The sequence below is a fragment of the Rutidosis leptorrhynchoides genome, chromosome 7 (assembly GCF_046630445.1).
Source record: "Rutidosis leptorrhynchoides isolate AG116_Rl617_1_P2 chromosome 7, CSIRO_AGI_Rlap_v1, whole genome shotgun sequence".
In the NCBI taxonomy this organism is placed as follows: Eukaryota; Viridiplantae; Streptophyta; class Magnoliopsida; order Asterales; family Asteraceae; genus Rutidosis; species Rutidosis leptorrhynchoides.
The window spans coordinates 10,562,614-10,576,527 of NC_092339.1; positions in this window are offsets into that span (position 1 = coordinate 10,562,614).

Sequence of the window (13,914 nt, forward strand, 5' to 3'; positions counted from 1 at the left end):
TTGCTGAACTTAATGCCAGTCTTTGAAAATGCGCTGTTTTACCCTGTTTTGTACATGAGAAAAACTACAAACATATATACACATATTTTTGAAGTTGGGTATATCACCCCACATTCAAAAATTATTAAAAATCTAATAATAAAAGTTAGAAAATAAAAACTATTAAAATATCAAAAGAAATATTAAAAGTATAAAATTACAAGTTATCAAATAAATAAAAATAAAAGAAACCAGGGTTGATAAGGCTGGTGCCAGTATGGATCCCATTCATAGCCGTATGTACTGTAGAATGCTTGAGCTGGGTTATATGTAGGGTACGGTGGTCGGGTCTGTATAGTCCAAGGAGGAAATATGGGCATTGAAGTCGCAATGTAAATTGAATTTATGTGTGCACGATGACTCATGATTTGGTTTTGATGATACTGTCAATCTTGAAATGCTCATTGTCTAGCCATTTCATACTCATGATGAGCCATAAAAAGTTGCATTTCTGTCATCTCATTCCCCCCTCCCGCGTTACCTTGCTGCTGATCTCTTTCGACCTGTGGGTGCGAGCCCTCATATGGTGCTGCAGCGTTATGTTTTTTCTTTAAAACCTTAGCACCATGATATACTTTTAAACCAATTGTATCACGGGGTTCCGGTGCTGCAATTATTAATCCCCCCCCGATTTCTATCGACACCGAGATACTCAGCAATTAGGGTAACAAAGATACCACCTCCTATTATCCCATTAGGCCTTATACTCTTAACTATATCTGATAAGTAATAACCCACACAATAAGGTATACTCACAGCGCTTTGTGGGTCTCGAATACACATGAGATAAAATAAATCATTCTCATTTACTTTCTCTTTGTTCTTACCTCGCTGTGTAATCGAATTTGCTAAGAACCTATGGATTACTCTTAGCTCAGCTCTATCAATATCAGTATAAGAGTTATTCCCCCCACGAAATCGTGTATGCCTAGTCATTCTACTCCATACACCATTCATATCAAAATTCTCATCAATTCTCCTACCATTAAGTATCAACCCTTGACAATCAGTAGATGCCAACTCCTCAGGCGTATATATACACAAAGCCTGAGCCATGTCTAGTAGAGACATATGGCCCATCACTCCTCCTAATAAAAATCTAATAAAACTACGATCGGTTAAGGTAGATACCCGATCATTTATTTCAATACTACACAATAACTCCACACACCATTCTCTATACACACGTCTACGTATATTAAACAAAAGTTCCCAATCAGTAAAATTAGAATTACCATACCTTTGTGTAAGTAATTCTCTGATTGGACCGGCTAATCCAACTATTTCTAATGGTTCCCAATCTATGACTCTAGGTACTTCAACAACATTAGACTGAAGGGTGTGCAAGTTCCTCTGGTATTTTGGATAATCTATCCAATGTCGATCAAACCTTAAATTAGGATGTAAATCTGCCAATTCTATATTTGAATATGGAATGTATCGATGTGGTAGTTCTTGTCTATATAGGTCATTAATCTCCTGTTCTGCTGCATTCTCAGGAGGAGCATTGTGAGCCTGAGATGCGGATGAAGATTCACCCCTTTCAGTCTGCAAAACATATCAAACACAATTTTTGTGCATCCAAATATGCATTAGTGTTAGCAAAATCATAAATCAAAACAATTACAATGACATGTTTAATCTATATTAAACTTTATACACATTTTCATAATATTAACAATTCTACACTTTTACAAATGAACATATATGAGAATGTATACAATGATCTTTAGCTTTTATCTCAAATAACATGTCAAAATAATCATTACTAGCAATTAAACAAGTTCCAATTGGCATTCATTTTAATTAAATTGAGTTCATGCATTCTTGACTCAAAAAGTCCACTTTAATTTTTGAAAATCATGTTCAGGATCAAAGTTTTGATCATTTAGCAACCTAAACATGTTACACTACTCAATTTAGTATAAACTAACAACAAAATTCGGCCATAACCCGTTTATATCAAAAAGCCCCAATTTTGCTCAAGAACACAAACCCTAGATTACTCAAAAATTGAAGTTTAAGGCTTCTAATCATGTTAAATAGCATCAATCTAGGTTATACAAACATAATATACGATCAATTTAAACACAATTACACTAGAAATCATCAAAATCAAATTAGGTATATTTTTGTTCAAGAACACTAATAACCCGAATTAAATGGTGTTTAGATGTAGAAATTACCGATTTTCTTGAGTAACTTCTTGGTAGCATCCTTCTCAACATGATTTTAGCAAAAAATTTGATGTTTATCGGTGAAAAATCGCGAATTTTGGAGTGGTTTTGTGGGTTTTTTCGCAGAAAAATAAAAAAAAATTGGGTGTGGTGTGTTGAAACTGGTCTGGTCGACCAGTTATCTAGTATGGGGTTTGCACCCTCCGCGAGTGCGGATGTGGGTACCCACAAAGTACCGCGAGTGCGGTTGTTTTTTTTTTTTTTTTTTAACATATAAAACCTTTAATAATAAAACAATTTATGGAGTAATTTAAAATTTTGTTTTCCTTTTTTATTTAGGATGAGGTTGTTTCGGTACGTTGACCTAGTCCATCCCTCGACAAAATTTTAAAATTTCGTCATTTTAAAACGTTATTTTAAAAGCAAAGATTTTTTTGGTTTTTTAATGTTTTTGGCGTACTTTAAGTCAATAAGATTAAAAATAATGATAATAAAAGTTCTCGTCCCTCCCTTGGGTAGAGCAATTTCTGTTCAACGACCTAGTCTTCAACTCACGACGAATTTTAAAAATCATATTTTTAACTTAATAAAATAAAGTACATTTTTGTTTTTAAATTCACACCAAACTTAAATTTAAAAATGCATAACTTTAAAAATTCATATTAATAAAATTTAAAAATTCACACTAAACTTATATTATATTTTTGGTTTTATACATACAAACTTATATTAAAAATATTAATTTTCCAAATATTTACAAACTTAAATATATTGATTTTAAAAAGTTTAAAATATCAATTTAATATTTATATATTAATTTTAAAAACAAAGTAAAAATAAAATTAAAAATCTTTTTGGCTTTTATCCCACTTTAATCAATCAAATATTATCAAAAAATATGCGCCCCTCTTTTCGGTAAAGTAATTTCGGTTTCATAACCTAGTTTAACTCATGACGAATTTTTGAAATATTTTAGGTTGATTGATTAAAGATATTTATACCTTAAGAATAAACGGTAAATTTCGCAGTGATGTAATAAATTTTTGTATGATATCAATAATTTCAGTCGCAAGACCTAATTTTATCGAATACCAATTTAATACTTTATAGCGAACAAATTAGTGTTTATTATCAAAAGGTTAAAAATAAAAATAAAAATAAAAACTGTACATACTTACCTGTGAGATAGATTTCTTAGTGATATGCTCTAGCCCACTCATAAGATAGTCGGACTAATTGGTTTTCCATAGCTACATAGGCGTAACCTCGAGCATTCAACGTTTTTTCTTCTAAACATATGAACGGTCCATCTCTGCATAAAGTAACAAATTCGGTGTTTGAATAGGTTTGATTATTTGAACATTTACCTTCGTATGACCATTTTCCGCATTTGTGACATCTTTCAAGGTGTCGAGCTCTCCTTTTCGCTGCGGATTTTGATTTTCCTTTACCAAATTGTAACTTATTATTTTCGTTTCTCGATTCTTTTCTTACTCCGTCCAATTTACCTCTGATTAATGATACCAATTCACTTGGAAGGGTGTCATTATTACGTTTAGTGATCAAAGCGTGTAGCATTAGACCATGGTTTAGTTCACATGAAGTCTTCATTTCGTAAAAATCTAAAAAAAAAAAAATTCAGAATGGGGGGAGAAGACTAGTTCTTTAGGGTCTGCTAGGGAAAGACCATTCGGGTTCCATTTTCGAGAACTACACGAAAACAGAAAATCTAACTCTAACAGAAATACATATTACCCTAAAAAGATTCGAACCTCCCCACACTTAGTTAGATGTGGTGTTGAAATTGTGATTAACTTCGTTGTCAACTTCCATCGGACCATGTATGTAATGTTTAACTCTGTGACCATTAACTTTAAATTCAATCCCATTTGAATTTATTAATTCTATTGTTCCGTATGGGAAAACTCTTTTGACTATAAATGATCCAGACCATCTTGATTTCAATTTTTCAGGAAATAGCTTGAATCGTGAATTGAAAAGAAGAACTCTGTCTCCTTCTTTAAATTCTTTTGAACTTCTGATTCTTTTATCATGTCATTTCTTCGTTCTTTCCTTATAGATTAACGAATTTTCATATGCTTCATGTCTTAATTCTTCTAATTCGTTTAGTTGACTTAATCGTAGACGTCCGGCTTCATGTAAATCAAGATTACATGTCTTCAAAGCCCAAAATGCTTTGTGTTCAATTTCTACTGGAAGATGACATGCTTTTCCGTAAACGAGTTTAAAAGGTGTGGTTCCAATTAGAGTTTTGTAGGCTGTTCTAAAAGCCCAGAGTGCATCCTCCAATTTCATGGACCATTCCTTCGGATTTGATCCTACGGTTTTCTCTAGAATACGTTTTAAAGCTCGGTTGGTATTTTCAACTTGTCCACTTGTTTGTGGATGATAAGCGGTGGAGATTTTATGAGTTACTCCATATCTTTTGAGAACTTTCTCAAGTTGATTATTACAGAAATGAGTTCCCCGATCACTTATTAAAGCTTTCGGTGTTCCAAATCTTGCAAAAAGACGTTTTAAAAAGTTGACTACAACTCGTGCATCGTTAGTTGGGAGAGCTTGTGCTTCCGCCCATTTAGATACATAATCAATGGCAACGAGAATGTATAGATTATTATGAGATTTTGGAAATGGACCCATAAAGTCAATACCCCAAATGTCAAATACTTCACATACTTGAATGACATTTTGTGGCATTTCATCACGTTGACTTATTTTTCCGGCCCTTTGACATGCGTCACAGGATTTGCAAAGAAGGTGTGCGTCTTTGTAAATTGTAGGCCAATAGAATCCAGCATCGTAAACTTTTCTTGCTGTTAGTTGAGGCCCATAATGCCCTCCTGTTGGTCCTGTGTGACAATGGTTTAAGATTTTACTAGCTTCATTTCTGAATACACATCGGCGTATTATTCCATCGGGACAACTTTTAAACAAATGTGGATCTTCCCAGAAATAGTGTTTTATATCACTAAAGAATTTCTTTCGTTTTTGGTACGACAATCCTTTTTCAAGGAATCCACATACTAAGTAGTTTGCATAGTCTGTAAACCATGGAATTTCATTATAATCTATCTTCAATAGATATTCATCAGGAAAGTTGTCTTGTATGGCTGATTCATTTAGAACTTTTAATTCGGGATTTTCAAGACGAGAAAGATGATCAGCGGCGAGATTTTCTGCTCCCTTTTTATCTCGGATTTCAATATCAAACTCTTGTAAGAGTAAGATCCAACGGATTAATCGTGGTTTGGCATCTTGTTTCGAAAATAGGTATCTAAGAGCAGAATGGTCGGTATAGACCACCGTTTTAGCTAGAACGAGATATGAACGAAATTTGTCAAAAGCAGAGATAATAGCAAGGAGTTCTTTTTCAGTAGTTGTGTAATTTGTTTGTGCTCCTTGTAACGTCTTACTAGCATAATATATAGGTTGAAATCGTTTTTCAATCCTTTGTCCTAAAACGGCTCCCATTGCAAAATCACTTGCATCGCACATAAGTTCAAACGGTAGATTCCAATTTGGAGTTATCATGATCGGCGCATTAGTGAGTTTTTCTTTAAGTATATTAAAAGATTTGATGCATTCATCTGAAAAGATGAATGGAGCATCCTTTTCTAGGAGTTTATTCATAGGAGTGGCAATTTTAGAAAAATATTTTATGAAACGTCGGTAAAAACCGGCATGCCCTAGAAAACTCCTAACTCCTCTAACATTGATGGGATGTGGAAGTTTAGCAATTACATCTACTTTAGCTCTATCCACTTCAATTCCTTCCTTTGAAATTTTATGTCCAAGAACGATGCCTTCTTTAACCATGAAATGGCATTTCTCCCAATTAAGTACTAGATTTGATTGTTCGCATCTAATAAGCATTCGTTCAAGATTAACTAGACATGATTCAAATGTATCACCGAAGACTGAAAAGTCATCCATGAAAACTTCCATGCATTCTTCTATCATGTCGTGAAAAATCGCCATCATGCACCTTTGAAAGGTTGCAGGGGCATTGCAAAGTCCAAATGGCATGCGTTTGTAAGCAAAAGTACCATAAGGGCACGTGAATGTAGTTTTCTCTTGGTCTTCGGGTGCTATTGGAATTTGAAAATATCCGAAAAAATCATCAAGAAAACAATAGTAACTATTTCCGGCTAATCTTTCCAACATTTGATCAATAAAAGGTAAGAGAAAGTGATCTTTTCTGGTGGCGTCATTCAATTTTCTATAATCAATACAAACACGTCATCCTGTTACAGTCCTAGTAGGAATAAGCTCATTTTTCTCATTTGTGATGACAGTCATGCCACCCTTCTTAGGTACGCATTGAACTGGGCTTACCCATGGACTATCAGAGATTGGATATATTAAACCTGCATCCAGCAGTTTAATAATTTCTTTCTTAACAACATCTTGCATATTAGGATTTAGTCTTCGTTGGCGTTGCACATACGTTTTATGACCTTCTTCCATAAGGATTTTATGTGTGCAATACGAAGGACTTATTCCTTTAATGTCATGAATCTTCCATGCAATGGCTGGTTTATGAGCTTTTAGCACAGAAATGAGTTTAGATTTTTCATTTTCAGTAAGAAAAGACGATATAATTACAGGTAATTCAGATTCACCATGTAAATAAGCATATTCCAAATGGTTTGGAAGTGGCTTTAACTCTAATGTCGGTGGTTCTTCTATCGATGATTTATATCGATATCTGTCTTCTTCTTTTAGCATTTGAATTTATTCTGTTGTTGGTTCATATCCATTAGCCATAAGTGTAGCTAACATTTCAGTTTCATCAATTGGTTCAGTTCCTTCTCCTAAAGAACATTCTCCTGTTCCTTGTAATTCTGGAAATTCTTCTAACAATTCTGCATGTGATTCTATAGTTTGAATATAATAACATGTATCATCTGCAGATTGTGGTTGTTGCATTGCTCTATCAACTGAAAAGGTAACACTCTCGTCCTCTATACTTAGGGTCAGTTTCTTACCGAACACGTCTATTATTGCTTTAGCCGTGTTTAAGAATGGTCTTCCTAATATGAGAGGAACTTGAGAATCTTCTTCCATGTCCAGAATAACAAAATCTACTGGAAATACTAAAATACCAACTTTAACTAGCATGTTCTCCATTATCCCTCTAGGATATTTTACTGATCGATCTGCTAGTTGTATACTTATTCGTGTTGGTTTCAATTCTCCAAGGTCTAGTTTAGTGTATAGTGAATATGGTATTAAATTTATACTAGCACCTAAGTCTGCCAATGCTTCTATTGAACTAAGACTACCCATAAAACATGGAATTGTGAAACTTCCTGGATCTGATAATTTTTCTGGTATCTTATTCAACAGTACTGCAGAACAATTTGCATTCATAGTAACAGCCGAGAGTTCTTCCATTTTCTTTCTATTTGTGATCAGATCTTTCAGAAATTTAGCATATCTAGGCATTCCTGAAATCACATCAATGAAAGGAAGATTGACATTTATCTGTTTAAACATATCCAAGAATTTGGATTGCTCGGCTTCAAGTCTCTCTTTTCTCATTTTACTCGGGTAAGGAAGTGGTGGTTGATATGGTTTAACATAAGGTTTAACCTTAACTGTGTTATCTTCATTAACCTTTTCAACTACCGGTTCTATTTCCTTATCTTGATCAGATTGTGGTTCTTGTGGAGTAGGAATAGCTTCATCAGAAATTACAGGTATTTCAGGTGGTTTAAGTGTAATACCACTTCTTGTGGTAATGGCTTTAGCTGTTTCATTCCGGGGGTTAGCATTTGTATCACTAGGTAGACTTCCCGGTTTTCTTTCACCTATCAACCTTGCTAGGTTGCTCACTTCTTGTTCCAGATTTTGAATAGAAGCTTGTTGATTTCTAAATGCTTGAGCATTTTGTTCATTGGTTTATTTCTGAGATGTGAAAAATTGAGTTTGAGATTCAACTAGCTTCGTCATCATATCTTCTAAATTCGGCTTTTTATCATCGGTTTGTGGTGGTTTGTTTTGAAAATTAGGTCTTTGCTGATTGTAAGTAGTATTGGATACTTGTTGATTACTAGGACCTTGTTGATTGTTGTATGGAACATTTCAGTTATAATTCTGGTTTTGATTGTAGATCGGTCTTGGCGGTTGATAATTATTCTGATAATTATTTCCAGGCCTTTGGTTTATGTATGAAACATTCTCTCTTTGTTCCATTGTTAGTTCAATACTGAGACAATCTTTTGTCAAATGTGGTCCTCCACACTGCTCACAACTAATTCGTATTGAGTGGATATCTTTAGTCATCTTTTCCATTCGTCTCTCGACAGCATCTATCTTTGCGGAAATGGAATCTAAGTCATGGCTAGAATCGGCTCTAGCTGCTTTAGATGATCTAACGATATCTTTTTCTTGGTGTCACTCATGTGAGTGGAAAGCAGTGTTATCAATAATTTTATAAGCATCAGTTGAAGTTTTCTTCATAATGGAACCACCAGCTGCTACATCGACGTCTTTCCTTGTAGTGATGTCGCATCCTTGGTAGAATATTTGTACTATTTGACAAGTGTCTAAACCATGTTGCGGACATCCTCTCAATAACTTTCCAAATCTTGTCAATGCCTCATATAGAGTTTCATTTGGCTGTTGTGTGAACGTAACAATTTCTCCTTGAAGTCTCACGGCTTTAGATGCCGGAAAGAATTGTTTAAGAAATTTTTCAACTAAAACGTCCCATGTATCAATCGCCCCTTCAGGTAACGATTCCAACCAATCTTTGGCTTCTCCCTTTAAAGTCGAGGGAAATAACATGAGATATATCTGTTCATCTTCAACTTCTCTTATTTTAAATAGAGTGCAGATTCTATTAAAGGTACGAAGATGTTCATTTGGATCTTCCTTCGGTGCACCACTAAATTGGCATTGATTAGTTACCATGTGTAGAATTTGTCCTTTGATTTCATAATCTGGCGCATTAATGTCTGGTTGAGTAATTGCGTGACCTTGGTGAAATGTCCCGTTCTTATTGATTAAAAACGTTCCATATTAATTGATTTCATTGCGAGGTTTTGACCTCTATATGAGACGTTTTTCAAAGACTGCATTCATTTTAAAACAAACCATAACCTTTATTTCATCAATAAAGGTTTAAAAAGCTTTACGTAGATTATCAAATAATGATAATCTAAAATATCCTGTTTACACGCGACCATTACATAATGGTTTACAATACAAATATGTTACAACGAAATAAGTTTCTTGAATGCAGTTTTTACACAATATCATACAAGCATAGACTCCAAATCTCGTCCTTATTTAAGTATGCTACAGCGGAAGCTCTTAATAATCACCTGAGAATAAACATGCTTAAAACGTCAACAAAAATGTTGGTGAGTTATAGGTTTAACCTATATATTATCAAATTATAATAATAGACCACAAGATTTCATATTTCAATACACATCCCATACATAGAGATAAAAATCATTCATATGGTGATCACCTGGTAACCGACATTAACAAGATGCATATATAAGAATATCCCCATCATTCCGGGACACCCTTCGGATATGATATAAATTTCGAAGTACTAAAGCATCCGGTACTTTGGATGGGGTTTGTTAGGCCCAATAGATCTATCTTTAGGATTCGCGTCAATTAGGGTGTCTGTTCTCTAATTCTTAGATTACCAGACTTTATAAAAGGGGCATATTCGATTTCGATAATTCAACCATAGAATGTAGTTTCACGTACTTGTGTCTATTTTGTAAATCATTTATAAAACCTGCATGTATTCTCATCCAAAAAATATTAGATTTTAAAATTGGGACTATAACTCACTTTCACGGATTTTTTTACTTCGTCGGGAAGTAAGACTTGGCCACTGGTCGATTCACGAACACTGTTCATCGCCGGAACACTGTTCACGCGACTGTTCATCGTCAGAAAACGCGGCAGAATACTATTCATCGTCAGAAAACGCGTCAGAAATCACTGTTCACGTTACTGTTCATCCAAAAAAAAATTTCTTTTTCTTTTCTTGTTCAATGGCCAATAAGGGTAATCAAAGTCGCGATCTCTACCGCCCTAAAAAGACTCAAGAACACGTTAGATATAGTTAACAAATCCAATGAACGTGCAAAACAACGATGGCTTGAAGAAGAAACCCGAAGTGCTACTTATGATGCTTGGGTCGAATCACAACAATACTACCAATATGGTGTACCTCAATACCACCAGCGCCCTGTTTACTATGAGCCACAACTCTACCATCAACTATACTATCCACCACTGCCCTACTATCATCCATACTATCAACCGCAACTCTACCAGCAGAGTCAACCTGTTAAGGAGAGTCAACTTGATCAACATGTTAAGGAGAGTCAACTTGAGGCAGAAAATAATAAAATAGTTGAAGAGAGTCAGCTTGAGGCAGAAAATATATCCTCGTGTCCAGAAAAAGAAATTATTTTGGAGGAGATGCAGAATGATATAGTTGTTAGTGTTGAAGAAGATCCAAATTCGTTAGGCTCTAATTTAATAGAAGAGAATTTATCCATATGTAATTTAGCCGCGAGTTCGGAAGGTATCCATGATGAAAGTGTAGTTGTAGAGATTTCAAAAGATTATGGAGGCAAGAAAATATCATATGCTTATTTGAATAACTCCATAGATGCAAGTAAGAGTGTTAATAAAGGAGATTTGTTCGTGTATAAACCGTGCATTGAGAACTCGAGGTCGAGTTCTTTTCGAGAAGGGGAGAATGGTAAAAGGGTTTTAGAGCATAATAATTTTGAAAGAGATCGTCGCAAACAAATTTGGAGTGGCAACAATGAGTTTGTCACTGATGTGTTTATCTTTGACCCGGGCATATCATTTTATTTGAGTTGTACTGTCCACCAAGTTGTCATTTATTGGTTTGTTTTTGATCCGGGTATATCATCTTATTCTAGTTGGAACTCGAGGACGAGTTCTTTTCAGGTGAGGAAGACTGATGTGGAACCGAATTAAAAGAATCAATAGACGACCCATATTAGTTAGTTACGAATAAAAGAGTCATAGATAGTCTAATTTTGTTTATTTAATAGATTATCTTGTTTTCTTTAATTAGATAATACGTATTTGTTTCCTATTAAGAGTCAGAGTCTAAATAGGATTAGCCTTGGAGGATAAGTCATTTTATTATCTTTATATATAGTTGCATATGTACACACAACGATATCCACCTCTTGAATTAATAAAAAGTGTTTATACTCTTCTTGTTTACGTAACATTAGTTTTACGTGGGTATTTACCCGGATTATTTCACGTTTGTGTTTTAATCGTTTGTTGCGAAGAGCGTTGTCTTCCAACGGATCCTTTGATCCTTATCACCCGATTCGTCGTCGTCGTCGTCGTCGCACGAAGATTCCAGGAGCGTATTATCATCATCATCATTTAGTTTTTGAAAGTTTGAACTAAAAAAGTCAACTGCCCTCTAGTTTAAACACCACCTTTGAATTCCAGATCGAAATAATTCCCCCTGAAGCACCAATTGATGGTTTACCAACAAATTCAAAGTTGCTGTCTATTCCTTTTATGTTGACTTTAAAGAGCTGAGCGAAAATATTGAGGGCTGCAAACCGCTGCAACAATGTCCTGAAATTTTTGTGCATTAATTTAATGATGATGATGGGTACATAATGAATGAATGAATTAAGGAAGTATACGGTAGTTGTAAAGTGATCTTTCTTTGTTTCATCAATGAGATTGCCGCGGTAGTAACAAAAAATGGCGTGACAATCTTGTTTCTTCTTATTCATTCTGTTCTACTACTATTCACTGCTTGTTGGATCCTCTGCTTGAATATTGAATATACGCCAGCAAGCTTCTTCAAACGCACATATATAAATCTTGCTTCAATGAAGTTTTTAATCTTGCTTCGACAAAGATGGGTTTGTTTCCGACGAAGGAATCGCCAACAGGTCTACTAATCTGACCAGCGACACGATCAGTTCCCTTTGAAATAAATATTTGATGAGCATACTTCAACCACAAAATGTGTGCGTTAAATAAAGATCAAACACAAACAACAATTGTATGGCACCATATAACTGTTATCCAGGTTGACCCCTGACTTATTGATGAATATCCCCCAGTATTACGTCTTCTTCGATAATATGAACAAACCCATCTTTGTCGACAAACGTTTCGTCATTGTAAATTTTAGGAAACCTATTTATTTGAACACATATGTAAAACTACTAACCTTGAAAATTAGATTGCTAAAAATACACACCAGAGTTGGCTAATAACGACGATTCAGCCACAAATTTGGTCGCAACAAATCCCAGTAGCATCAGTTTTTGGATGCCCTTCTTTACTTGCCATAAAAAATTCAGTATTTAACAAACTTTTAGACCATTCAATTCAATTCAATTCAAATAATAAGATACCCTTTTAGGAAACAAATTCATAATCAGATAACATCATCAGTAACCATACAAAAGAAGGTTAGAACACAATACGAAAAATAAAATAAAAAAATAGAAAACACTACCTTATAAGTTATAACGTGAATATAAAACAATTAAGAGCAATAATCTGCATACCAGAAATAAAGCCATACCGAACATCCACTACATGTTGTAATCGAAACAACTAAGCCTTTTCAACATAAAGTCATAAACACCAAAACATCTGAGAAAGTTACCTTAAAATCTACACACCAAAACATCTGAGAAAGATTATTTGCATAAAGCGAAAGTAAAAAAGATAACAAAAATTATCCAAGAATATGAAAAATACTGAATCAAACACTTTAAAAAAGAAGGAAAAAACACAATTACGCAACATCGAAAAACAGGCAGCAAGTCAGTAACGTAAACAATACTTGTGTTGCATGGAGTTGGATGATAAATTAACAAACCGTAAATGCGCATACAATTGAAAAGAGAAAATAAGGACAGTACAATAACTAACCTGTTCAGTCGAGAATTCCTTCAGCAAAGAAGATGACGCTTAAACACTTTTAGTAAAAGAACAAATTAGAAACTGCTATCTGTTAAAAAAAAAATAATTATAATATACCTGACCTGCATATATGGAAACATAACAGAACCGCACGTGTATTCCATTAACTATCTGCTTCATGGGCTGGGCTAAAATAACAACTTTCTGCTCCATGGGCTATGTTATTACCGGGTCATGTCGGCTCAAATACACAAAACTCTTTATACAGTAGAAACCGCCCGCATGGACCAATCACGTTTCCGCATTCTTATGGAAATTAGAATATATACAATTACAAATATAAATAATGGTCTCTTGCCAGTTGAATATCACATTAGTTTCTGATGTGAAAATTACTTTTACGGGCTTCTATATGTGAAAATTGTTTGATCCTAGATGTATATGTATATAAGTATATTGGTGGCTGTTATCAGGCATACACTTACAATGCGTAAGTATTGTAAGCCAAGGTGAGAAAACGTGGCTGCAGCTCATCAAATACAACATCTCTTTCATGTTATGTACAATACCGTATAACTCGAAGTATTATTTTGTCGTGTAACAAAAAAAAAAAAAAAAAAAAAATACAAACACATCTGAAATGAATATATGGGGGCTCTTATGAGGCATACCTTTGCACTTATTAGAAACTGTGGCCGCAACCCACCTTTTAAAGCCACAAAGCTCAACTTTTTTTAAAGACTAT